The sequence below is a fragment of the Mobula hypostoma genome, chromosome 26 (assembly GCF_963921235.1).
Source record: "Mobula hypostoma chromosome 26, sMobHyp1.1, whole genome shotgun sequence".
Lineage (NCBI taxonomy): Eukaryota > Metazoa > Chordata > Chondrichthyes > Myliobatiformes > Myliobatidae > Mobula > Mobula hypostoma.
The window spans coordinates 35,461,165-35,487,732 of NC_086122.1; the positions used below are offsets into that span (position 1 = coordinate 35,461,165).

The following is a 26,568-nucleotide window of genomic DNA, read 5'->3' on the forward strand; positions in this document are numbered from 1 at the left end:
AGTATTAAGTTACTGCTTCCAAGCTGTAGTGTCAGCATTAGCTTTCAGTTTGAGAGTTTAAGTTAACATCCCTGTTGGCCTAGCCTCTATAGTATTTCCTTTAATTCTGCACAGATCTTATTAAAAGTCAGTTAACTGTTCATCTGCTTCAAGGTCTCTCTTTCTGCACTTGAGGTATAACCGCACATTTGTGTCACTTACTGTTGTAATGTAAGCATTATTAAAAGTACGTTAATACTAATTAGGATAATGGGGGGTTTTACTTCTTTTTCTTTTACTTCCGGTGGTCTCTGTATATAGTGTTCCTGCCATGCCGTACGGGTTGTGAAAGCCTCTGTGTATACATAACGGTTTTAAAGTTTGAGATAAAGTTGTTTCTTTGGCATAAGGTTGTCGAGTGTGCCTTTTTCAAAGTAGAAGTTATCACACTTGCCATTACAGGTTGCTGCCTGTAAGGGGTTTGTACATTCTCCCCTTGACCATGTGGGTTTCTCCAGGTGCTCTGGTTTCTTCCCACAGTCCAAAGATGCACCAGTTGGTAGGTTAATTGGTCATTGTAAGCTGTCCTGTGATTAGGCTGGGGTTAAATCGGGGGAGCCACTGGGCAGCATGGCTTGAAGGGCCCGAAAGGCCTTATTGGCACAGTATCTTTCCATGACCATGATTGTTCCTGGCAAATTTTTCTACAGACCTGGAGTACCATTGCTGTTTTCTGGGCAGTGGCTTTACCAGGCTCCTCAGAGACTGTCTGCCTGGCATCAGTGGTCGCATAACCAAGACATGTGATATGCACCAGCTGCTTTCATGGCTTAACATGACCCTGATCGGGAAGGGGGGGGGGGGCTAAGCAGGTGCCACACCTTGCCCAAGGGTGACCTGCAGGCTAGCAGAGGGAAGGAGCACCTTACACCTCCTTTGGTAGAAATGTATCTCCACCCCGCCATTTGTGGCATTGTATCGCATTGGCACATAGGACAGAGAGAGGATGGTGTGAAAGACTTCAATGTGCAGTCAACATAAAACAAGAATAGGAATGAGCGACGGAAATCTGGTCTGACCTTTGGTCCGACCTTTGGTCCACGGTGCATCGATTCCTAGTGATTGATAATGTCCAACTGATCTGCATTCCCACACTCCACTGCTCTCAGTCTCCATCTCCATCAACACTACATTAAAGAGAAGACGAGTTCAGATTAGGGTTGTAGCTTCTGACTTCTGCTTTGAACCTGCATCAGCAGGGCGCTTGTGTCTAAATTAGCGATGAAGTCAGAATTTGAGACTGCTCGCAGCCAAGTGGCCTGCTAACACTCCCCAAACTTAAATAATGAATCATCTCACAACCCATTCACCCTCAGTGCAATCTTGTAAAGACAAACAGGTTGTGGATGCTGGAAATCTGAAATGAAAGCAGAAAATGCTCCTGTCAGACAAGGTGCAGAATGAGAAACAGAGTCGATGTTCCAGGTCAGAGACCTTTCCCCAGGCAGATATTGCCTGCCCTGCCAAGCGATTCCAGCACCTAGTTTTTATTTTGATGTGGTTTTGCCTTCAGTAAAGCTTTGATTGTGGGTCCTTTCTTTCTCCAACGTTGACGAGCCTTCCTTCAGCTGACTGGGATGTGGAGTCCGGAACTGTTGTCTTTCCTCTCTATCTCTTTGACTTCTTAAAAAACATCTTTTTAAGCATTCAGTCCTACAAGTGCTCCCCCTTCACCACACTGATTTTAGTTACAGTACATTCCTTGTGTTCCTGGGGGACTTTTTTTTTTAACATAAATGCAAGTCCTTTCACATTTTCTTCTCCTCCTTCAAAATGACTTCTTGCCGTATTTTTGCCATTTTCCATAAATTTAGAGGTATGATAGTCACCCCCCTCCCCTGTCCTGGAATCTCCTCTCCATCAGACTCCCCTCCAGAATCCGAATCAGGTTTAATATCTCTGGCATACTTGTTGCCCATAACTGCTTTCAACCCTTCCTTCCAATGTTGACACTAATCCTCCAGCAACCTCCTACCCCCCACCCTCACCCTCTACATCTTGAACATTACCACTGACCATCCCCTCTGTCATCTGCCTTCTGTACTCCCCCAGCTCTTCCGGTCCACCTTACATGTTCCTGCTCTGAGTGAAAGACCGGGGAGAAACCCCATCTCCACTGTCGGCCAAGTTCAGGCTGGTTTTCAGCTGACTATCCAGTGCAGAGTGCATGAAGTCAAAGCAACATGCACCGAACAATTAGGCAAGCTTTTTCTTTCCCAGCTGCAATGCTCTTTGTTTTTGTCCAGAAGGTTCTCAGGTTTTGTTACGCCAATTTATTGGAATAGTAGTTGCTCCCTGGCAAGGAAATCTTCCACTGCTGAGCTCACAATGGAGATGTCTGGGGAAGGAGTCCTCGATTCATTGCAGATGCATTGTGAGGATGCACAGTACAACTCCCACCCCACACCTAGCTTTCTACAGCGATCATTCCCTCTGTGATTTCCTTCTCCATTCATCCCTCCCCACTAATTCCCTTCTGGCACTTATTCTTGCAAGCGACTAAAGTGCACCTCCCCCCTCACCTCAATTCAGGGCCCCAAACAGTCCTTCCTGGTGAGGTAACACTTCACCCGTGAGTCTGCTGGGGTCATCTATTGCGTCTGGTGCTCCCGATGTGGCCTCCTCCACATTAGTGAGACCGTGTAATTTGGGGGTCCCCTTCGTTGAGTACCTCTGCTGCATCCACCACAAGTGGAACATCCAGATGGCCCAACATTTTAATTCCAAACCCCATTCCCACTCTATCATGTCGGTCCACAGCTTCCTCTTGTACCAAATTGAGGCCACCCTCAGGGTGAGAAGCAACACCTTGTATTCCGTCTGGGGAGCCTCCAACTTGATGACATGAATATCAATTTCTCCTTCCAGTAAAACTATTCCTTCCTCTTTCCCTCTTCTTCTGTTTCCCTCTCTGGCCTCCTAGCTCTTCTCACCTGCCTATCACTTCTCCCTGGTTCCCCTCCTCCTTCCCTTTCTACCTTCCCACCCACCTGGCTTCACCTGTTACCTTCCAGCTATTCCTCTGCCCCTTCCCCCCACCACCATTTTATTCCAGCATCTTACCCCTTCCTTTCCAGTCCCGCTGAATGGTCTCGGCCCAAACCATCAACTGTTTATTCCCCTCTGTAGATGCTGCCTGACCTGCTGAGTTCCTCCTCCATTTTGTGTGTGTCACTTTGGATTTTTGGCATCTGCAGAATCTCTTTGTGTTTAAACATTGAATTGTTTTGTTAAGTTCATGATGCATCTGAGGGGGAGACATAACAGAGTGCAGGAGTCAAACTTGATTTTGAAAGGATGATCCTATGTCTTACACTAGGTGTGGGTCACATTTAGGAATGAATTAATGAAGCAAAGGTGAAAGGTTGTACGTATTTTATCTGTTCACAGAGTCTGGAATTGGACGTGTAGGGACTCCAAGGACCGCTTCTGCCTGTGTTTCACTGTGCCTGCTTAGCCGGTGATAGTGACGAGCACACTAGTACATTGAAGTATGGTTCTTTCTCACGTAATCTTGACTGGCTGAATATTTCCCCCCTCAGCATGAAATGGTGTCCCAGCCTGGAATTTTATGCTCAAGTGGCAGCTTTTAAAGTTGAAACTTTTGACTCAAGAGGAAACTGCAATCCACTCTGCCTTGTGACCCTTGTGTGTCTGTGTTTGCATAAGTGTGTATTTATCATCGACTCCTTGCTCTCTGTCCCCATTACCAAATACCTAATGTTAAGCAGGTTCAGGCAAGATAAAAAAGAACATAAAGTGAAGAGCTTTGTACATGGATACTAGGGATATGGAGGGCAATGGTCCCGGGGCAGGTCGATGGGAATAGGCAGTTTAAATTGTTTTGGAATGGACTAGATGGGCTGAAGGGCCTTTTCCTGAGCTGTACTTCTCTGTGACTCTTATCCGGTCATGTGGAAATGATTGGAAGTTTCAAAATGGGAAAAACTTAGATTTCTTTGGATTGGCAGGATACTAGGTTACAGAGCTAATGCACGTAGAGCTGAGGAAGTCTGCATGAACCATCAGTTAAAGTGAAAGGCAGAGCAGAATTGCCCACTGTTCCTTCGAAAAGCTGACGGTGAGTTTTCTTTAAACCCTGCCATCGATCTGTCGTAAGCTGACACACTGCGCCACATCAGTTTGCAGTTAGGAATCAGTCATCTCAATGAGGGTTGAAAGGTCATGTAGAGTGCAACATCAGGCGAAATTCCTTCCTCTTTTTATAAAGAACAGCTGGACTCAGCAAGCTTTGTTACTGAGATGAAGCTACCCTCACGGTGAAGGAACAACACCTTATCTTCCGCCAGGGTACCCTCCAACCTGATGGCATGAATATCGATTTCTCCTTCTGGTTTTAAAAGAAAATCCCCCCTCCTTCCTCCATTCCTCACTTTGACCTTTTACTTCTATCACTCCCCTGCGTCCCTTCCTCTTCCCTTTCTCCTATGGTCCACTCTCCTCTCCAATCAGATTCTTTCTTCTCCAGCCCTTGACCTTTCCCACCCACCTGGCTTCACCTCTCATCTTCCAGCTAGCCTCTTTCCCCTCTCCCCCCACCATTTTATTCTGGCATCTCCCTCCTTCCTCCTTAGTCCTGAAGAAGGGTCTCAGCCTGAAACGTCGACCGTTTTTTTTTGCCATAGATGCTGCCTGACCTACTGAATTCCTCCAGCATTTTGTGTGTGTTGCTTTGTAATTGAGAACTGTTGCCACTGTGAGCTGCGGTAAAGACTGATTATTCCCAATCCCGGTCTAAAGCCCCCTCAGTCCCTAGGTACCACTTTTGGCTATCAGTAGGTTGACCTCACAATGTATGTGCGTCAGAAAGTCAATGTCCTTGACCCCTTTATTATCTAATTACAAAACTGGGGGACTCCAAATGGTGGCAATCTTGTTCGTCATAATTTAAGGCATCATGATGAATTCAACAACCAGTCTGAATTACGGTGGCGTGTGTCCCAGCCATGGCCGTTCATTTACACTCAGCATGCACTAGAATCTTACCCCTAACCTTCCTGAGGCGGGAGGGAGGAGAAGATGGCGGCGTGATGCAGCGCGCGCAGCCGTTCCGAATGATATCGTATGTGTTAACTAGGGGCCGTGCACAATCCTGATTTGATGGAGACAGCCGTGAGAAGCACGGAGGAACACTTGGAGAAACTTCTGAAATACCCGCTTCGCTGCCGCTGCTACTGTGCGATCAAGAATCTCCGGAGGGGAAGGCCCCAGATCCTCGGCTTTGCCTATTGCCTGTTGCTGGGGCCGGGGTGGAAGCGCTCGGCAAAGATGGTGCTCGGTGCTCGGTGTTGGAGAGCTGGTCGGAGGCTCGGAGCTTTCGGACGGACTCGGAGTCGGACTGTGGTCAGATGCTTCCAGGATGCTGCATCAGCAAGTTTGCGGCGCTGGAGGTTCACCATCTGCATGAGATGATGGGACTTTCGAGAGACTTTGAGACTTTTTACTGTGCCATGGTCTGTTCTTATCAAATTACGGTATTGCTTTGCACTGTTGTAACTATATGTTATAATTATGTGGGTTTTGTCAGTTTTTCAGTTGGTTTGTCAAGTGTTTCTGTGATATAATTCTGGAGAAACATTGTATCATTTCTTAATGCATGCATTACTAAATGACAATAAAAGAGGACTGAGTGTCCTCATAATCTAATCTAATCTAATTAACTTCCAAGGTGACACCTGCAGAGTGGCTGCTGGTCCATTTGTGACAGCAGTGAAAGATCCCAGGCAATTCACACATGCTAGAGGAACTCAACAGAGTCAACATTTCAGGCCAAGATCCTGATGAACCTTCTAGCTACCCTCCTTCCCCCTTCACCAACCTTTATATTCTGGCATCTTCCTCCTTCCTTCCCAGTCCTGAAGAAGGGTCTCGGCCCAAAACATCAACAGCTTAGTAATTTCCATCGATGCTGCCTGGCCTACTGGGTTCCTCCAGAGGGACTGGATTTAAGAACAGGAATGTTATTCTGCAAGTGTACAGGGTATAGGTGAGGCCATATCTGAAGTACTGTGTGCAGTTCTGATCTCCTTAGTTGAGGAAAGACAAACTGTTCTTGGATGCAGTACAAAGGAAGCCAGGTTGATTGTGCATATGAGGTGGTTATCCTATGAGGAGAGATTGAGTGACCTGACAGTATGCTCGCTGAAGTCAGAAGGTTGTCAGCAGATCTCATATAACATGTAGGACAGGCAGGAAAATTGTTTCCACTGCCAAATGAGTCTAGAACGGTGGACAGAGCCTCAAGATTTAGGGGGAATAGATTTAGGATGGAAATGAGGAGAAACTGCTTTTCCCAGAGAGTAGTGAATCTGTGGAACTCTCTGCATGTTAAGCAGCGAAGGCCACCTCACTAAATATAGCTAAGACACAGTTAGATAGAATTTTGCATAGCAGGGAATTCAGGTTAATGAGGAAAAGGAAAGAAGGTGCATCTGAGTCCATGACCAAATCAACTATGATCTTATTCAAAGTACAGATGTGTCCCTCTACACAAACTTGAGATATATTTTCTTGTGGGAATGCTCAACAAAACTATAGAATAGTAACAGGATCGTCCAGAGTGCAGAAGACAACAAACTGTGCAAATGTAAATATAAACAAAAAGCAATAAATAACGAAAATATGGGATGATGAGTCCTGAAAGTGAGTCCATAGGTTGTGGGAAAAGTTCAGTGTTGGGGCAAGTAAACTAGAGTGAAGTTCTACCTTTTGGTTCAAGAGCCTGATGGTTGAGGGGTAATAACTGCTCATGAACATGGTGGTGCGAGTCCTGAGGCTCTTGTAACTTCTATCTGATGCCATTAATGAGAAGAGAGCACGTTCAGGATGGTGGGAATCCCTAATGATGGATGCTGCTTTCCTACGACAGTGTTTCATGTAGTTTTATAGCAAGTGTACATCATCAATGAAAGACCGCACCAACTTGGGCTTTCAACCAGTGAGCAAAAAGCAAATACAAAAAGAAAGAAATAATATTAATAAATAAATAAGCAATAAATATCAAGAATGTGAGATGAAGAGTCCTTGAAGTGAGTTGTAGGTTGTGGAAACATTTCAGAGATGGTGCACGTGAAGTTATCCCCTTTGGTTCAAGATCCTGATGGTTGAGGGGTAATAACTGCTCATGAACATGGTGGTGCGAGTCCTGAGGCTCTTGTAACTTCTATCTGATGCCAGTGATGAGAAGAGAGCATGTCCTGGGTGGTGGGAATCTGTAATGATGGATGCTGCTTTCCTATGACAGTGTTTCATGTAGATGTGCTCAATGATCGGAGGGCTTTATCCGTGATAGGAAGGGAGGTTGTCATGAGATTGAATGTGCCTGATGGTACAATTAAGGTGGAGTGCTGTGAGAGTGCTGATATTCGGAGACCAGTAGCAGAGGAGAGGCAGGTGAATACAGCAAATGACATGATGATGCATCTGGGAATATGCCCAATTACAAAAAAATCCATGGATTTGTGAGAATTTTCTCATCTGTGTAGCCCTTAAAGGCTGATTCAAAGGGGAAGAGAATTTTTGCCTTCACGGTGAATCAGACACCTTAATGTTTCTCCATTTTGTTTCATTTCAGGTATTTGGACTGGGGCCAGAGGAGACAGAGGTTCAGGGGTTCACAAAAAGAACATTTGGATCCTTCACATGGGATGGATAAATCTTTGGACATAGAGTCAGAGGATGATTTCCACTGGAACTCCACTCAAAAGTCAGAGGTGAGGAAGGAGGGTGATAGAAGAATGAAGTGGCAGTATAAATGAGCAAAGAGAATGGCTGTCTTCCCGGAATGCTAAAGAAAGCATTACTTGCCTTTTGAGAATGCTGCAGCTTTGGCTCTTTTAAATAACACCGTCTGGACCACTCCCCACATTCAGGTCCAAGAGGAGATTCTAAGAGGCAAGTGCTGACTTTCATTGCAGGTCTGGCTAGGGTAGATGTTCACTGTTAGCAATCTAGCCCATGAGCCATTGTTCTAGACCAGGGGCTCCCATCCATTTTTATGCCATGGATCCCTGTCAGTAGTCCAGTGAAGCCTATGAACCCCTTCTCAGAATGATATATTTAAATATATAAAATAAAATACATAGTATTACAAGAGAAACCAATTATATTGAAATACAGTTATCAAAATATCAAAAAACAAATAGTGCTATAGTAAAATATGTGCTTCTTTGTTAACACATTAAATAAGACTATACATTTAAAATACAGGTAAGTTAAAATTAAATTTTATTTTTCAAGACCTATCAGTGGGAAGCCGTTGTTACTTACCTGGAATAAGAACATGAAACTGGGGTGGTCTTTGACAATGCAACATGCATGTCATGTTGGCCATCCAAGCGATTTCAATTTTTTTTTGTTTTAGTGGTTGCAAAGGTTGAAAATCCTAATTCACAAAGAACGCTTGGTGGCTGAACAATCACTAGGCACAGGGCTGTTTGATAGTTGGCCAGCCACATTGCACAAGCATCTGCAGACTGGAAACCTTGATCATGTTCAATCTAGTGGCAAGTCTAATAACTACCATAACCTCGAAGTAGTGATGAGCATGCGGTAAACAATATTTTGAGATGTTTGTAACAACTGAAATGTGATATGAAAATGTCTGTGATTTCTATTGGTGACAAAGTCACAGGTACTGAGAATGCTACTCTGGTTTGTTGCCTACATTCATAACTGAAGGAAATGCTAAATTTCAGTTAGAGGTTAGTGAAAGTAAAGATGTGAATTTTTTCCCCATCCAAGTTCCCAGACACCCTGGAATCCATTCATGCACCCCATGCTATAAACTTCTGCTCTAGTAGGAGACTTTGTCTGAAGTTTGTGAATTGGAGGTCCAACATGGACCAGAAATATTACCTCTATTCTCCTTGGTCAAAATGTTTTAAAGATGCTCAAGCATGCTGAAAACACTCAACAGGCTAGGCATCTAATGGGAGAGAAAAACAAGTCAATAGCTGGTCATCTGGTTGGTGGTAACATCATTGACCTGAAAGAGCAGCTCTGTTTTGTCTCCACTGATGTTCCCCGGGACCAGAGCGTGTAATCTGAGGGTTTGCTCCCAATGCAATACCATGGGAGTGCTGCACTATTAGGGGTGCTGACCTCTGATCAGCTGAAGCCCCAAAGTGTCTCTGGTCCCACGAGTATTTCCAAAAAGTATTGTAGCTCAGCTCCAAATTGACATCAATATTTATCCCCCACTAAAATACAGCTATGTCAGGAGATGACAAAGACTTCGGTGGGGGAGCTTCTCAGGAAGGGAATAGACGGTGACTCCCAAAAGTGAGGTTAATTTACTCTTCCTATCATCTCCCTGTGGATTCCATCCTCCTTCCCTTTCTCCTATCCATTCTCCTCTCCTATCAGGCTCCTTCCTCTCCAGCCCTTTACCTTTCCCACCCAGCTGCTTTTCCAATCACCTTCCTGCTATCCTCCTTCCCCTCTTCCCACCTTGTTATTCTAGTGTCTTTCCCCTTCCATTCCAGTCCTGAAGAAGGGTCTCATCCTGAAACATCGGCAGTTTATTCATGGCTATAGTGCTGCCTGGCCTGCTGAGCTCCTCCAGCATTTTGTGTGTGTTGCTTAATCTATGAAGCTTGAAGTAGGATAATGGGGAAAGGGCTTAATGTTCATCTAGGGCCAGAGCAGAGAGGTGAAGCCTTCCCGTGGTCTGTATGATTCCATAGCTTGAGGAAAGGGTAAATGGGAATTGTAGGCTAGAGCCTATAGATGGAGTAAGATGTGGAAGAGACAGGTGTGTGTATCTGAAGGCAGCAGTGAGAAATGGCCAAAAGACTTTAGGAATGGTGAATGGTGAAGGGTTTTGATAGCTGATCCATGGGGAAGGCAATGCCAGCTGATAATTGGGAGGCTCTGCCAGTTGCAGGGGGGCTAGTGGCAGCATGGTAGCGTAATGGCTAGCACACACTTTTCAGGACATGTGACCTGGATTCAACTTCTGCCCCTGCCTGTCAGGAGTTTGTACGTTCTCCCTGTGACCGCATGGGTTTTCTCCAGGTGCTCTGATTTCCTCCTGCAGTCCAAACATGTAACAGTTGGTAGGTGAATTGGTCATGGTAAATTGTCCAGACATTAGGCTAGGGTTACATCAGGGGTTGCTGGGCGACATGGCTCGATGGGTCACAAAGGCTGACTCCGTGCTCTATTGTAATAAAATATAAAAAATAAAATATTGGTGTGAGTGCTGATGACAAATGGAAAGTAGGAACAGGAGTGAGTTATCCTAAACTAAAAATCAAAAAAATAAATAGTGGTTTAATTAAAAATTCAGTTTCCAACACAATAGTGTCCAATGCAATTTAGAACTCTTGTTAACCAGCTGGAGCCCGTAGATATTCGGAGCTTCAGAGAATACAAGGAAACCCAATCATCATCCTCGCTGTCTGGGCTGACGCTTATCACAGTACCTCGGTTGCTTCTGCCTTTCTAATTTATGCAGCTGATTCTTCATCTTGCACTGAACCACCAGATGTCACTCCGAACCTTTAGATATATCAGAGCACATTATTTGTCGCAAAACAACAACTTGTATTTTTTAACACCATTTGCCACTATTCAAATTGTCAGCAAGCTTTGAGGGGAAGCTAGGATTTTGGTCAGAGGTATGTTTTAAGGTGGACAGAGGTTGTAGGTACCCAGAAGGTCACACATCAGCCTTTGGGAGAATAAAACAATGCTAATCATTTGGGTCAATGGTCTTTTATTGACTTGAGAGGTCATCTCTTGAATGAAACGTTTTTGACTTGAAACATTAACATTTTCCTCTCTTCACACATGGTGTCTCACTTAAATATATTCACATGTTTTTGTTTTAGTTTAGGACATAGAACATAGAACAGTACAGCACAGAAACAGGCCATTCACCCCACAATGTTGTGCCGAACCAGCTAAAATGCAAATCAAAAACACCCAGGCACTAATTCCTCCTACTTACACAATGTCTATATCCCTCCAACTTCCTTACATTCATGTTCCTATCTCTTATAACCCTTTAGTGTGTTTGTCTCTACCACCATACCAAGCAGTGAGTTCCAGGCATCCACAGCACCCCGAGTAAACCCTGGAACCTAACTTTTTAGATCCCCCTGTATCTGCAATGTTACTTTTCCCTTACTTTTCTTTCCAATAGTTATTTTAAGGCTGATCTTAAGGTGGGTTGGGGGGCAATCGAGAGAGAACTCCAGAGTTGATGAACGAACATGTGATACTGTAGGCGGAGGACGGATGCTGTACATGTGCAGGAAAACTTGACTGTTGGATCACAGGGGTCTCAGGCTGAGAACCTTAAAGTAAGGAATTTTAAAAACGAGGGTTAGAGTTTCCAAATCAGAGTGGTGATTAGGAACCTGAATGGCTGAATGAAGGTTAATGGAACTTGGCGTGATTAGGGATGCGGCCAACAGGCTTTTGGCCAAACTTGCCTTTCTGGAGGGTAAAATCGTGAGCCAGCAAGGAATGCACTAGAATTATTATGTCCCACGGTAGCAAAAGCAGGGATGATTATTTCAGTGACAGGTGAGCTGTATCTGTCAGTATTACTGAAGTGGAAATAGATGATCACCTGTGTGTGCTGCACTTGCCAGTTCATGCACCAGTGGATTCCTCCACACCCTGAATCTGGATTCTCATGCCAACTGGCTGACAAATCAAATTACAAATTATAATTGTTTTGAAATATGAAGCTATTCTGACAATAGGAGTTTCAGTGGTGATTATTGTGACATGAGGATGTAACGGTGAGAATATCTATAAAAATGCTGACTGATAGGTTTCTAATTCACAGACAGGAGCACAATAAATGACTTGTTTATAAACACTCTGTGGCCACTTTATTAGGAACACCTGCTCGTTAATGTGAATACCTAGTCAGCCAAACACGTGGCTTCAATCCAATGTATAAAAGCATGCAGACATGGTCAAGAGATTCAGTTCTTGCAAAGTTATAATTTGTTCAGATTCTTTTTCGGTTTTGACTAATCTTAAAACTGGTCATTCCAGCAGTAGGTCAGATTTACTGCTAGAAGCTCTTCAAACTATTTCATATTCAAAGTATTGGTCTTCATGTCTGCTTCTAAAGGGTTCCAGCACATAGAGGTGCTGAGGGGAATAAGTGGCCAAAAAAGCTGTTAAAAGTTCATCTGTGGATATAGATCTTCTACTCAGCAAATCAGAAGCTAAGGGGTGGGTTGGTGGGGCTAAGAATTGGGATTATAGCAAGAGTTGTGGGATTGATGGGAGAAGAAGGTAAGGCAAGAAAGGAAGGAATTATATTGACTTGATTTACAATTGAGCATACTATACTTAATTATTCCTTGTATCTTGTTGGAAACCAACACTCTGGGGTGTGTAGGTTTTGTCACCATTATGAAACCATTGAACACACCCTTTTACAATATGAAGCATACAAGGTTGAAAGAAAGCAATTGCAGGTTGCACTACTAGCTTTGGGGATTTTCATTTAAAAACTTTTAAGTTATGGAAGTGATTTTAATTTACTTCACAGTATTGTCTTTCATTATTTACAAGCTATAGGGCTTTTTAGGTAATTTGGATTTCATTTGATAAAGAATTAGTAGGGGGTTAATTTCCCAGCTCTCTGCACCACACACCAGTCCAGTGGTGGCGGTAATGCACCTGTAAGTCGGACTGCAAACTGACATTAAAAGTTAGAAGAAGAAGAGATTCAGTTGTTATTCCGCTCAAATATCAGAATAGAGAAGAAATGTGATTTAAGTGACTTTGACAATGGAATGATTGTTGATGCTACACAGGAAATGGAGGAGGCAGAGACCAGAATAAGGAGGCGGGGAGAGGGGGTGGAGTACAAGCTGGCAGGTGATAGGTGAGTCCAGGTGTGGAGGAAGGTGGGTAAGTGAGGGAGGGGCAATGAAAAGCAATGATCATAGGTAGAAGAGGTAAAGAGTCAAAGAAGACAGAGTCCGATAGGAGAGGACAGTAAACCATGGAATAAAGGGAAGGAGCAGTTCTCAATTTGCTTCTGATCTGTGTAACTGTACCTGGCAAAATAATGCCCTTTCCCTTTTCGAAAGAATGCTGGAATTGCATTAAACTCCATTTCCAAAATCTAGTTCCACTGGAGTCCAGTGCATCAACTTCAGAAGCAGTGTTCAATACACATCATCTATTTAGAGCAGGAGTTCCCAATCTTGGACTCTGATTAGAGGATACAACGGAGGACAAATGCTTTTATCCCTATGATTTCTGAGTCTCAGGCTATGTGTCTGATTTCCACTCCAGACGGCTGACCTTACACAAATGAGTGCAAGATCTTAATACGAGGGTGAGTTTCTTTGGGAGGGAAATTCAGCAGCACTTTTTTTTAATGGAGGGTGGAAGAAATTTGGAAAGCACCCCACTTTAAGGAATTGGGTTGAGGGAGTTAACTTAAGTTTCCAAATCTGAGATCAATAGATTATTCTTGGGTGATAGTACAGAAATGATACATACTTAATCCGATTTGCATGTCCTTATCCCTTATTCCATGATGGAATAAAGTGGTGGGACTGGCCAAAGAGACTGAAGGGCCTAGTTTTAATTTGTTCCAATCCACACCAAGAAATAACCTGTCATGGAGTTTCAGGATGAAGTAGTCAATTGGTTTGGACATTCAATTAATGGTAGTAGATGGCTGCCTCTCTGACTAGAGGCCTGTGACTAGTAGTGTGCTGTAGGGATTACTGCAGGCGTCCATTGTTGTTTGTCATCTATTTTAATGATTTAGATCTATATTAATGACTCAGGTGACACCAAGATTGGGGGTGTAAAAGACAGTGAGGAAGGCTATCATGGCTTGCAGAGGGATCTCTCTCTGCATCCCATCTTTCTTTACAACCATATCTACCTGTGCCACCACTTTCAATAAGTTATAAACCTGCATTCCCAGATCCCTTTGTTCCACCACACTCCTCAGTACCCTACCGTTCACTGTGCAAGACCCCCTACTCTGGTTGGTCCTGCTGAAGTACAGCACCTCACACTTGTCTGCATTGAATTCCATCTGCCATTTTTCCAGCAGGACTAGATGGGGCAAAGGGCCTGTTTCTGTGCTGTACGTCTCTGCGACTCTATAAGATGATAAGCTGGTGAACTAGATCAGCAAATTTGCAGGTGACATCAAGATGGTGGGCGGAATGGACAGCAAAGAAAGCTATCAAAGCTTATACGAGGAAATCTGCAGATGCTGGAATTTCAAGCAACACACATAAAAGTTGCTGGTGAACGCAGCAGGCCAGGCAGCATCTCTAGGAAGAGGTACAGTCGACGTTTCAGGCTGAGACCCTTCGTCAGGACTAACTGAAAGAAGAGCTAGTAAGAGATTTGAAAGTGGGAGGGGGAGGGGGAGATCCGAAATGATAGAAGAAGACATGAGGGGGAGGGATGGAGCCAAGAGCTGGACAGTTGATTGGCAAAAGGGAGATGAGAGGATCATGGGACAGGAGGCCCAGGGAGAAAGAAAAGGGGGAGGGGGGGAAACTAGAGGATGGGCAAGGGGTATAGTGAGGGGGACAGAGGGAGAAAAAGGAGAGAGAGAAAAAGAATGTGTATATAAATAAATAACAGATGGGGTACAAGGGGGAGGTGGGGCATTAGTGGAAGTCTGAGAAGTCAATGTTCATGCCATCAGGTTGGAGGCTACCCAGACGGAATATCAGGTACTGTTCCTCCAACCTGAATGTGGCTTCATCTTTACAGTAGAGGAGGCCGTGGATAGACATACCAGAATGGGAATGGGACGTGGAATTAAAATGTGTGACCACTGGAAGATCAAAGCTTATAGCCTGGTTTTGATCAGCTGGGAAGATGGGGTGAAAAATGGCAGATGGAACTTAATGCGGACAAGTGTAAGGTATTATACTTTGGGAGGACAAACCAGGACTCTGAGGTGTGTGATAGAACAAAGGGACCTAGGAATACAGATCCGTAATTCCTTGAAAGTGGTTTCACAGGTAGATAGGATAGTAAAGAGAGCATTGAGAACATTGGCCTTGGTAAGTCAGGATATTGAGTGCAGGAATTCGAATATTATGTTGAAGATGTATATATGTTGTTGAGGCTAAATTTTAAGTATTATATGCAGTTCTGATCACTTGCCTACAGGAAAGATAGCGATAGAGAAAATTTACAAGGTGCTGCCACGTAGATCAGCGGTCCCCAACCACTGGGCCGCGGACCGGTGCCGGGCTGCAAAGCATTTGCTACCGGGCCTTGAGGAAACGATATGATTTGGCCATATGAGTCAGCTGCTCCTTTCCTCATTCCCTGTCACGCACTGTTGAGCTTGAACGTATGCAAGGTCATTACCCGCGCGTCATCCATGTCAGCGCGGGAAGATCAACTCCTTGAGCTTGCAAATGACGGCGGGCTGAAAAGTATGTTTGACATAACATCTCTGCTGGCATTCTGGATCAAAGTCAAGGCTAATATCCTGAGATAGCCACGAAAGCACTGAAAACGTTGCTTCCATTTCCAACTTATCTTTGCAATGAATGCAACGAAAACTAAATTGCGGAATAGACTGGACATAAGGAACCCCCTTTGAGTATCGCTGTCTCCCATCACCCCTCGATGGGACCGTCTTGTTGCAGGGAAACAAGCCCAGGGCTCCCACTGATTCAGCGATATTGGTGTGTTGCAATGATTTTATATGTTCATACAGGGAAAATATGTGCTGTATGTTTAATATCCAAACGTTACTTAAAATGTTATGATGCTATTGACTGAAAAGTGACTTATATAACCATATAACAATTACAGCACGGAAACAGGCCATCTCGGCCCTTCTAGTCCGTGCCGAACACTACTCTCACCTAGTCCCACTAACCTGCACTCAACCCATAACCCTCCATTCCTTTCCTGTCCATATACCTATCCAATTTTTCTTTGAATGATAATATCGAACCTGCCTCTACCACTTCTACTGGAAGTTCGTTCAACACTTACTTCAAGCTCCCCTGTCCTCCTCTGATAATTGACTTATCACTATATTCATGCGAGGAAAATATGCGCTGTGTGTTTAATATTAAATTCGGTAGATAAACCTTTTTAGAAACGAAATTGAGTGTATTAGCCACTTATCACTTATATTCCAGTTGTGATTAACACCTCCCCCCCCGAACAGAATTACCAAAAACGATTTGTAGAAAAAAATCGTCAGGTACACGCATGCGCACTGGTGCCCGCGCAAGGCTTCATGGTCATTGTAGTCTTTCTCGGGGTAAACCCAACGTATTTGACCGCTACTCTTGTCCGTTGGCAACCCTACCCACCCCCCCCGCCCCCGGGTCGGCCGGTCCGCAAGAATATTGTCAATATTAAACCGGTCCGCAGTGCAAAAAAGGTTGGGGACCCTTGAGGTAGAAGACCTGCATTATAGGGAAATGTTGAATCCGTTAGGACCCTATTCTCTGGAGTGCTGGCAAGTGGGGAAAGATCTTATAGAGGTATAAATAAAGTGAATGCTTGCAGTGGTAGATGTGGGTTCAATTGTAACACTTGGGAGAAGTTTGGAGAGGTACATAGATGAGAGGGTATGGAGGGATACAGCCTGGGTGCAGATAAATGGGACTGGTAGAAGATCAAGTTGGCATGCACTGAAAGGCCTGTTTCTATGCTATAACTTACTCTATGTGAAAAGAACCCTCTTCCACTCAACTCTTCCCTCACACCTTCACAGTTTCTTTTAAGATTTAAGACCTTAGTTTCTGAATGAGCTGTGTCATTTTCATACACATTGCAAGATTTTCTCAAGTTCTGGTCTCTTACAACAAAATTATTGGCCTTTTCTCAATATCGAGGGTTATTGTTGTCCTTCTCAATCTCCTAAAATGGATATTTTAGTCTCCCTTTCTGAAAGTGAGATATAAAATATCATTACGGGTGGTACGGTAGCGTAGCGGTCAGCACACTTTACAGTACCAGTGACCTGCGTTCAACGCCCACTGCTGCCTGTAAGGGGTTTATACGTTCTCCCTGTGACTGCAAGGGTTTCCTCCAGGTGCTCCAGTTTCCTCCCTCAGTCCAAAAACACACTGGTTAGTAGGTTAATTGGTCATTGTAAATTGGCCTGTGATCAGGCCAGGGTTAAATCAGGGGTTGCTAGGCAGCACAGCTCAAAGGACTAGAAGGGCCTACCCTGCGGTGTATCTCAATAAGTGAAACAATAAATAATTTGACGAAGATCCCTTGTGATTAAGGTTTTACTTTTGTTATGTAGAACTCTCATTTCATGGTTTATGCTGTGCCAAAGGCTAAAAGTTCAAAGTTAATTTGTAAAAGTATGTATATGTTACCATATAGAAACCTGAGACACATTTTCTTGGGTGCATACTCAGTAAATCCAGGAAACATAACAGAATCAAAGAAAGACCACACCGGACAGGATGGACAAACAACCAATGTGCAAAGGACAACAAACTGTGCCAATACAAAAGAAAAAAATAATAATAAATAAATAAATAAGGAATAGATATTGACTCTACTGTGTATTCATCTCTACTGACAAAATTTCTAACCAACCGCCAGGTAAAGTCACCAGTCAGAACAAAGCAGCCTGTAATTAGTTCACCATCTATCACTAGCAGTGCACACCTTCAACACAGCAACCCACATTGGTTTATCAGCAACACTTACGAAACCCACAGCCTTTACCGCCTAGAATGGCAATGTGAGTGTGTGAACAAGAACACTACTGCCACCTGCAGAATTCTCTCCAAGTCAGACTCCATCCCACACCTCCATTCCTTTGTTATCACCAGGTCAATATCGGGAGCCTTGCCAATGCTCAGCACGGTGGATCTAATTTCACAACACTGTGCTGGAGAATAAAGCATTTCACAATCACTTGCTTACTAATTGCTGACCTTCTAGCAACGGCCACTTCACAAGAATGAGTAATTTCCAATGGAATGTAGTGGCTTATTGCAATATAAGCATTCTGTTAGTACGCACAGGGATAAGATTAGTTCCCTCTACTCCTCAAGCCTGCTCCACCTCTCAATAAAATTGTGGCTGATCTGATTGTATTTTGAACTCTGCATTACACCCTATTCCTGGTCATTTTTCATGCTTTACTTATCAAGAACCCATCTATCTCTGCCTTTCATCACCATTATGTGCCCTATCGAATGATTATGGTCTATGGCCAAGATAGTACTTGGCAAACCACTTCTGTTTCTGTCAAAATTTGCCATTGCCTTCTTCTGGGCAGTGTTTTCACAAGATGGGTGACCCCAGCCATTATCAATACTCTTCAGAGATTGTCTGCCTGGTGTCAGTGGTTGCATAACCGGGACTTGTGATCTGCACCAGCTGCTCATACGACCATCCACCACCTGCTCCCATGGCTTCACCTGACCCTGAATGGGGGTGGGGGGGGGCAATAAGCAGATGTTACACCTTGCCCAAGGACGAGTTGCAGACTAGCAGAGGGAAGGAGCGCCTTACACTTCCTTAAGTAGAGACGTATCTCCACTCCAACACTTAAAGATTTTGCCTTCACAGTCCTGAGGAAGGGATTCAAAGGATCTTGATTCTCTCAGAAATAATGATTGCCCATCTTTCTACGATGATGTGATTTCCCTTTAAATTTGATACCACCCTTAACTTCCTTGGTTAACCACAGATTGTTGGTTCTCCTTCATATTCTAGTTGTATCTGATACGTGCACTTTGAAATACCTGCTGCTGCATTTTGCCTGACCTGATGCCTTCACTAATTTGCGAGTTCGGTTTAGCTCATTCTGCTTTTGTGCCTTCATGGTTGCCCTTATTTAATTTTAAAATATTAACCTTGATCCCATCCTTCTATCTCTCAAATTCAATCATATATGAATCATAATTGCTATAAACCAGGAGGCACCTTCACTAAAGATCACTGATCTTTTTGCACTTTGTCTTTTCAACTGCAGTTTTGATCTCCAAAAACATATGCTTAGCTTCTTCCCAAATCCTCTAAGATAATGGGAACAAGCTCCTCATTCAGTATGATACTTTATTACCTGCTCCAGTTCTTTACTTCTGTGTTAGCTCCAGATTGTTCTCAATTCCCTGGCATTTATTTATTTGTCTAATTCCCCTTTAAATGCCTCCAATGATCTGGCTGGGTGGTGGGGTGGGGATACGACTCTACCAAAGGAGGTGTAAGATGCTTCTTCCCTCCATTAGCCTGCAGATCATCCCTGAGCAAGGTGTAGCACCTGCTTATCCTACCCACACCCCAATCCATATCACGTGAAGCCATGGGAGCAGGTGGTGGATGGTTGTATGAGCAGCTGGTGCACATCACAAGTCCTGGTTATGCGACCACTGACTCCAGGCAGACAATCTCTGAAGAAAATTGATAATGGCTGGGGTCATCTGTCTTGCAAAGACACTGCCCAGAAGAAGACAATGGCAAACCACTTCTGTAGAAAAAAATCGCTAAGACAATCTTAGCCATAGACCATAATCGCCCATATCATATGACACAGCACATGATGATGATGAGTAATCACAGTAAGCGATACTGTATATCAGGAGCATTTTGAATAACTTATTTCAATGCAAATACCAAAGGAAAACAAAATATTTCCTGAATATATTCAGATAATAATAGAAGCAGTCCATAATTCTTTAATAAGGAGCATCAAATTCTTTTTTCCAAAACTACAGAAAATTATATTATTAATAATGAAAATTTAAATTCAACTTTAGCAAAAATCACCACAGAATCATCAAAAACTTGATAGCAAATAACTGTCTGGAAAATTGGTTGATTGATGTCAAGATTCCTCATCCTCAATCCCATGAGACCATGACGGCCTTCTTTATATGACACGGCTCATAATGATGAAGAGGAATGTCCACAAGCCTCCCGGATCTTAATGACATGCCAATGTGCATTCTGAATTTCCAAGTTTACCTCTCCCAATCCAACACTAAAATTGACAATGGAAACGATGGGCCGGATTATGCAGAAAAACAAGAGCTCTGTGCCGGGAGTGCTAGAACAGAACTCAGGACAATGGGATGAAACAGGAAATTACTGCAAGGATGGGAGATGAACTGTGACACTCCATTAGCAAACTGAAGAAGCAGCTTAGCAGATGCTTGTGTATTCTGTTTACCCATTCCTGACCAATCAATGCCTCGTCTAAAAAAGTCTCATCCCTGTTCTCACTCTCATCCAAGTTCTCACTCCATTCTTTGTACTATCCTCTGATGACTCAGCATTCTTTCTTTTTTGCTACACTGCATAGTCATAGTCATTGAAAGTACAGCACAGAATCAGGCCCTATGGCCCAACTAGTCTATGTCAAACCATTTAAACTGCCTACTCCCATTGACCTGCACCGGTACCATAGCCCTCCACATCCCTACCATCCATCTACGTATCCAAATTTCTCTTAAACGTTGAAAGCAAACTCGCATGTTTCTTAATTTTCTGGGCACCTTCATTTCATCTGCCTTTCAATTGCTTCGGTGGTTAGCTCTGTATTTTTTTCCTTAATCTGTTTTGCTTCACTCTAGTTCTTCAAGATGTATCTTAAAATCTATACCTTTCACTAAGGTTAGGGTGCCTGATCGAATACTTCCTGTGAAAAACACAGTGGTCACTTTATTAGATACCTACATGAGGTACCTAATAAAGTGGCCACTGAGTGTATGCTCGTGATCTTCTGCTACTGCAGCCCATCCATTTCAAGGTTCGATGTGTTGAGCATTTAGAGATGCTCTTCTGCACACTGCTGTTGTAACATGCAGTCATTTGAGTAATTGTCACCCTCCTGTCAGCTTGAACCAGTCTGGCTATTCTCATCTGACCTCTCTCGTTAACAAGACATTGGCACTCAATAGACATTTTTTATTTGATGCATCATTCTCTGTAAACTCTAGAGACTGTTGTGTGTGAAAATCCCAGGATATCAGCAGTTTCTGAAATACTCAAACCACCCTATCTGGCACCAACAATCATTCCACAGTCAAAGTCACTCAGATAGCATTTCTTCCCCATTTTGATGTCTGGTCTGAACAAAAACTGAAGCTCTTCACTGTCTGCATGCTTCTATGCATTGGGTTGGCTGATTAGATATCTGCATTAACGAGCAGGCGCCCTGGTATACCTAATAAAGTGGCCACTAAGTTTATGTTCAGTGTCAAATTTTAATTGTTTATTGCCTTCAAGTATGTTACCATTGTTAATGTGCTACTCAAATTCAAGAAAAGGTTGAATCCTTGAGAGAGCAACTTTGAAACTACCTGGCTGCTGAACATTTATAATTAGCAGCAGATTCAAATTGCAATAATAAAACCAAGACTTGATATGACCCTTTGCCAAAAAAAAGGATGTATTAAAGCTTTCAACATTGTAATGTTCAGCTAACCCCTGGAAAGATGGATATACTTCAGAAGAGTCTCATCAAATTTGCTTGCTTGTGGTGTATACATGTACACCTGTTCCTCCAGGTTTACAATAGGACGATTTGTTTTCATTTTCAATCTCACCTCACCATTATCAGTGGATGACAGCTGATTGGTTCAAGAATGTCAACCAATTTCTCTGCATTGAGAGGTGGCTCAGGTTATGGAAATGCTCCAACCTGCTGCCTTCGATGGAAGTCTGGCAGATTTGGTAGACCCTCAATCAGGAATTCCACCTTCCTTCTCCTCACCTGGTTTTCTCAGCTCGAATCTGTCATCAGACTGCTTTGTTTGTAACTTCATCTCACACCAACACTCAACTCCAACCCCTGCTCTGCCTTGATCGCCGACCTTAAACCGTTGTATTGATAAACTGTTGCATTGGAACTTTGCAGTACTCCCTCACTGATATACAGGGATGACATTCTGGAGAACAGGCTAAGCCTACACATGGAGTTTGATCCCATGAGCAGAATTCCTAATATTCCTCCTGCTGTGACTTTGAATAAGTCACATCGACCAGAGCTCCAGAAAGAGTTCTACGTCCTAAATGAACACAAACATTCAGGAAGAGCCCGGTGGGAAAATCTCAAAAAGAATCTTGAAGGACATCTCATTTTCAAACTAATTTGCAAACTACAAAGAAAAAGAGTTTCAAATAAAGTGAAAATCCTTTGCAGGGAAATAGTCACCATTTCAGGTCAGGGCTCCCCACCTGGCAGAGGGGAAACAGACAGAACATAGGACTGAGAAGATTACAGCACAGTACAGGCCATTCGGCCCACAATGTTGTGGCAACCTTTTAACCTACTCGAAGATCAATCTAACCCTTCCCTCCTCAATAGCCTCTATTTTTCTATCTCCATGTGTTTATCTAAGCATTACTTAAATGTTCCTGATCTTTCTGCGTCCACTGCCATCCCTGGCAGTTCAATCCACACACCCACCAGTCCCCGTGTAAAAATCCTACCAGTAACACCTCCCCCAATACTTTCCTCCAATCACTTTAAAATTATGCCCCCTCATATTAGCCATTACTGCCCTGGGAAAATGCTTCTGGCTGTCCATTGAGCCTACCATATACCTGCGATCATCTTGTGCACCTCGGTTAAATCACCTCTTATCCTCCTTTGCTCCAGAGACTAGGCCACTCCCTAGCTCACTCAGTCTATACTCAAAAGACATGCTCTCCAATCCAGACAGCATCCTGGTAAATCTTCTCTGAACCCTCTCTAAAGCTTCCACATTCTTCCTGTAATGAGGTGACTTGAACTGTACACAATGTTCCAAGTGTGGTCTAAAGATGTTTCTACAGAGCTTCGTGGCTCTTGAACTCAATCCCCCAACCAATGAAGGCCAGCAACACCATTTGCATTCTTAACAACTCTTGTCAAGTTGTGTGACAGCTTTGATGGATCTATAGACAGGATTGAGGAGAGCTGGTTTCAACAGGGGACGAGTATGTGGTAAAGGTTGAACTAAGGGGAAGGCCACACTCATCCATCCTATCAGTGGGGACAGAAAGTATTGACACTTGGTGCTTGTATACTGGGATTCTATGCACAGCTTGATGCAACTACACACAGAGACAGTCATCAGGTGGAGGGTTGACACCCACCTCCATTGATCAGTGAGACCAAAGAATTGATTGTGGAGTTCAGAAAGGGCAAGATGAGGGAACACACGTCAGTCCTCATAGAGGGATCAGAAGTGAAAACTGTGAACAGTCTCAAGTTCCCGGGTGTCAATATCTCTAAGGATCTGTCCTTGGCCCAACATATTGATGCAGTTACAAAGAAGGCACAGCAGTGTCTATATTTCATTAAGAGTTTGAGGAGATGTGGTATGTCGCCAAAGACACTTGCAAGTTTTTACAGATGTACCGTGGAGAGCATTCTAATGGGGGAGGGTGGTCACTGCACAGGATCTAAATAAGCTGCAGAAAGTTGTAAACTCAGTCAGCTCCATCATAGGCAATAGCCTCCCCAGCATCCAGGACATCTTCAAGGAGCAATGCCTCAAAAAGGCAGTATCCATCACTAAGGATCTCCTTCGCCTTCTCATTTCTTCCATCAGGAAAGAGGTACAGGAGGCTGAAAGCACACACTCAATGACTTAGGAATAGCTTCTTCCCCCTGCCATCAGATTTCTGAATGGACATTGAAACCGTGAACACTACCTCACTACTTTTTTTTAATCTCTTTTTGCACTCCTTATTTAATTTAAATAAAGTACTATTTATTTAGTAATATATCACTATTTAGGACTATTTTATTAAGTATTGCAATGTGTTGCTGCCACATAATAACAAATATCACTGGTGATATCAAACCTGATTCTGTGAGTATCTGCATATTGCACCTATATGGACATGATGCATCTTGGATCTCCAGGTGAAATGGAAGATTGCTCAGATGACTGCCATGATTCAGGAGCTGGGTTTGGGTCACACATATTTACATGCAGTACTGTACCTGATGACCACAAGGAGGGAGCACCACTCTCATGTCACCTGCTGGTGTTCACTCCAATCATTTCTTGCTGCCTGCCCAGAAATTGTACAGGTATTGGTTTATTCTTGTCAGATGTCCCAGGGACACTCACTGAGACATACACCAAGTCCTTCTGGCAGATCATCAGCTCTCTGGTTGACCTGAAACTTGTTGGTCTCCCAGCACGTTGAGATGTCCATGAAGGAGTGCTGTTGGCGGGCAGAGGAGTAGGTGCTGAAAGATGCAATTGAAGCTTGATGCAGCCATGCAAGGGCTCAGTGGTGAAGAATCACGGTGCAGGGTTCTTCTTCTGGTGAGGGAGGGGCTAGGTGGGGCAAGGAAGCCCTTCAATTATTGTAGCAGTTATCACACCACCCTACAGAGCCACATTGAGTGGAAGCAGTGCTAATGATGTGTGTGAAGGTAATAGAACAATACTTAAAGCATTAGCCATGTATGTAAAAATGAAAAGGTACTGAAAGTTTACTCGTGTAAACCATTTTTATTATGAATAAATTTTATTTTGTGAATTTGAAAAAATGTTGTCAGATATACCAAGATAGAGTGAATTGCTTGTCCTGCATGCTGTTTATGCAGATCAAATCATTACCCAGTGCATTGAGCTAGACAAAGGTAAAACAATAACAATGCAGAATAAAGTGGAAAAGCTACTGAAAAAAGTGCAGAACAGATAAACAGTGAAATTCAAGATCGTAATGAGGTAGATCATGAGGTCAACAGTCCATCTTATCGTACAAGAGGTCTTTCCTAGAGTCTGACAACAGTGGGATAGAGGCTGAGTTGGAGCCTGGTGGGATGTGCTTTCAGCCTTCTGCATCTTCTGCCCAATGGGAGAGGGGAGAACAGAGAACGTCCGGCGTGGCTGGGATCTTTGATCATGCTGACTGCTTTACCAGGCCGGCGAGAGCTTCCTGTTATGGGCTGAGCTACATCCATAACGCTCAGCAGTTTCTTGCAGTTGCCAAGCCAGGTCATTATTCATCCAGACAGAATGCTTTTGTTGGAGCCATACATCGGTTCTCTACTGGCATTATATTCTGACTTGTGTGTCTGTTATATTTGCTATGGTAACTAGTCATATGGGTGGGGGAATGGTAAAAGTGAAGGCAATAAGTTACATCTTCATGCTTTGTTCTAGGCAGTTTGTTTGTAGATAGGGACTGTTGGAGGTCATATCTTTTGCTGACTGCTCAATAACACTTAATTACACTTAGCTTACACTTGGGTATGCTTAAGTTTCATCGTTTCAAGATTGTACATTTGCTAAATGCTAATAAAGGATCAAATACATATCCTTGACTTTTGGAGCAATCATTAATGGAATGAGGTTGCATCATTCCAGTACAACAAATCTGTAGGTTTACTGGCAGTGACAATTGTTTTGGTTTGGCCATGAAATTATGTCAGCAATAGTTTTCGGCAGTTATACCGAATGAATATCAGCATTCGGATATGTCCGTGAGATTAGATGCACTGCAGCCTGGAGCAGCTCGTGGCCAGTGATGACTTTTTGTTGGTTCATGCTGTGTGTCTGGGTTTGAAACACAGTTTTGAATGGTCAGTGCTGCTGGTCGAATTAGGGACTGAAAGCTGTATAGTGGTGTTTGCCTGAGTAGTTCAGCCATTGGTTCTGTTGAAATGCTGAAATGAAATACTTCCACTGCTGACAGTTGAATTGAAATTACCAGTGTTCTGTCTGGTTCATGCACTAGGAAAACAACGTGAATCAAACTGGAAGCAGTGACCTTGAAAGCAAGACTAAGAGAAATTAAACAAACATGTGGAGTGGAAGGTCAATTTGCTGGAGGAAATGGAAATATTTAGAAAGCCATAGAACAGGCTGTGACTGTGTACAAAGCTAAAGACAATGCATCTAACATGAGTGCAGCAGGTTCTATTGCTAGCCGAGTGACCCATGCACCTGATACCTCATTTGAATGGAGGCTGATTTAGCTGAGTTATGTACAGGATAACAAATATTGAGGGATAAACACACCTGGAAAAACAGATGGAACAGCTTCAAAGAAAGATGAAGCAGCTTAGGTTGAGGAAGAAATTGCGGCCAAGATGTCTAGAGTTAAAGTGCTAAGCGCGTCAAGTGCCGTGGGTGCTAAATGTGCTCCAGCAGAGCAGCTTTATGGTGGGATGTTGACATGGAACAGAAAAAATCCAGCATACTCAATGTCAATGTAGATACATTTGAGGAACAAATGTCTCTGAGCTATGAGTTTGAACCCCAAGGCGTAGTTCAGGATGTTCATTCTTAGCCTGCACCATATCCAGTAGCACAGTGTGATGACATTGGTGTTTCAGACAATGAAGGTCTAAATGCCACATTGGAGGCCATAGGGACAGGAAAGGAAATAACAAGCATAGTAATGCAACAGCCCATTGCATCTCTGACTAACGGAGAGATCCAAATCTTCGATGGTGACCCACTGCAATATCATTCATTTATGACAGCTTTCAAGAATAGCATTGAGGGCAAGACTGCTAAAGAAAGAAAAGAAAAGGCATCCGTTAGTCTTGCGAGACCATGGATCTGCGCCTGGCAAGTC

The 26,568-nt window shown here is 43.4% G+C and overlaps 1 long non-coding RNA gene across 1 annotated transcript in view; it reads right to left on the minus strand.

Annotated features, from left to right (window-relative positions):
• The window catches only part of LOC134338170 (uncharacterized), a 65,109-nt gene that overhangs the window by 12,466 nt on the left and 26,075 nt on the right, over positions 1-26,568 (minus strand). The window contains exons 2-3 of the long non-coding RNA XR_010016156.1: positions 5,879-5,999; positions 1,059-1,166 (exon numbers count right to left, since the gene is read on the minus strand). This is a non-coding gene — a long non-coding RNA (uncharacterized LOC134338170). The remainder of the gene's footprint in view (positions 1-1,058; positions 1,167-5,878; positions 6,000-26,568) is intronic.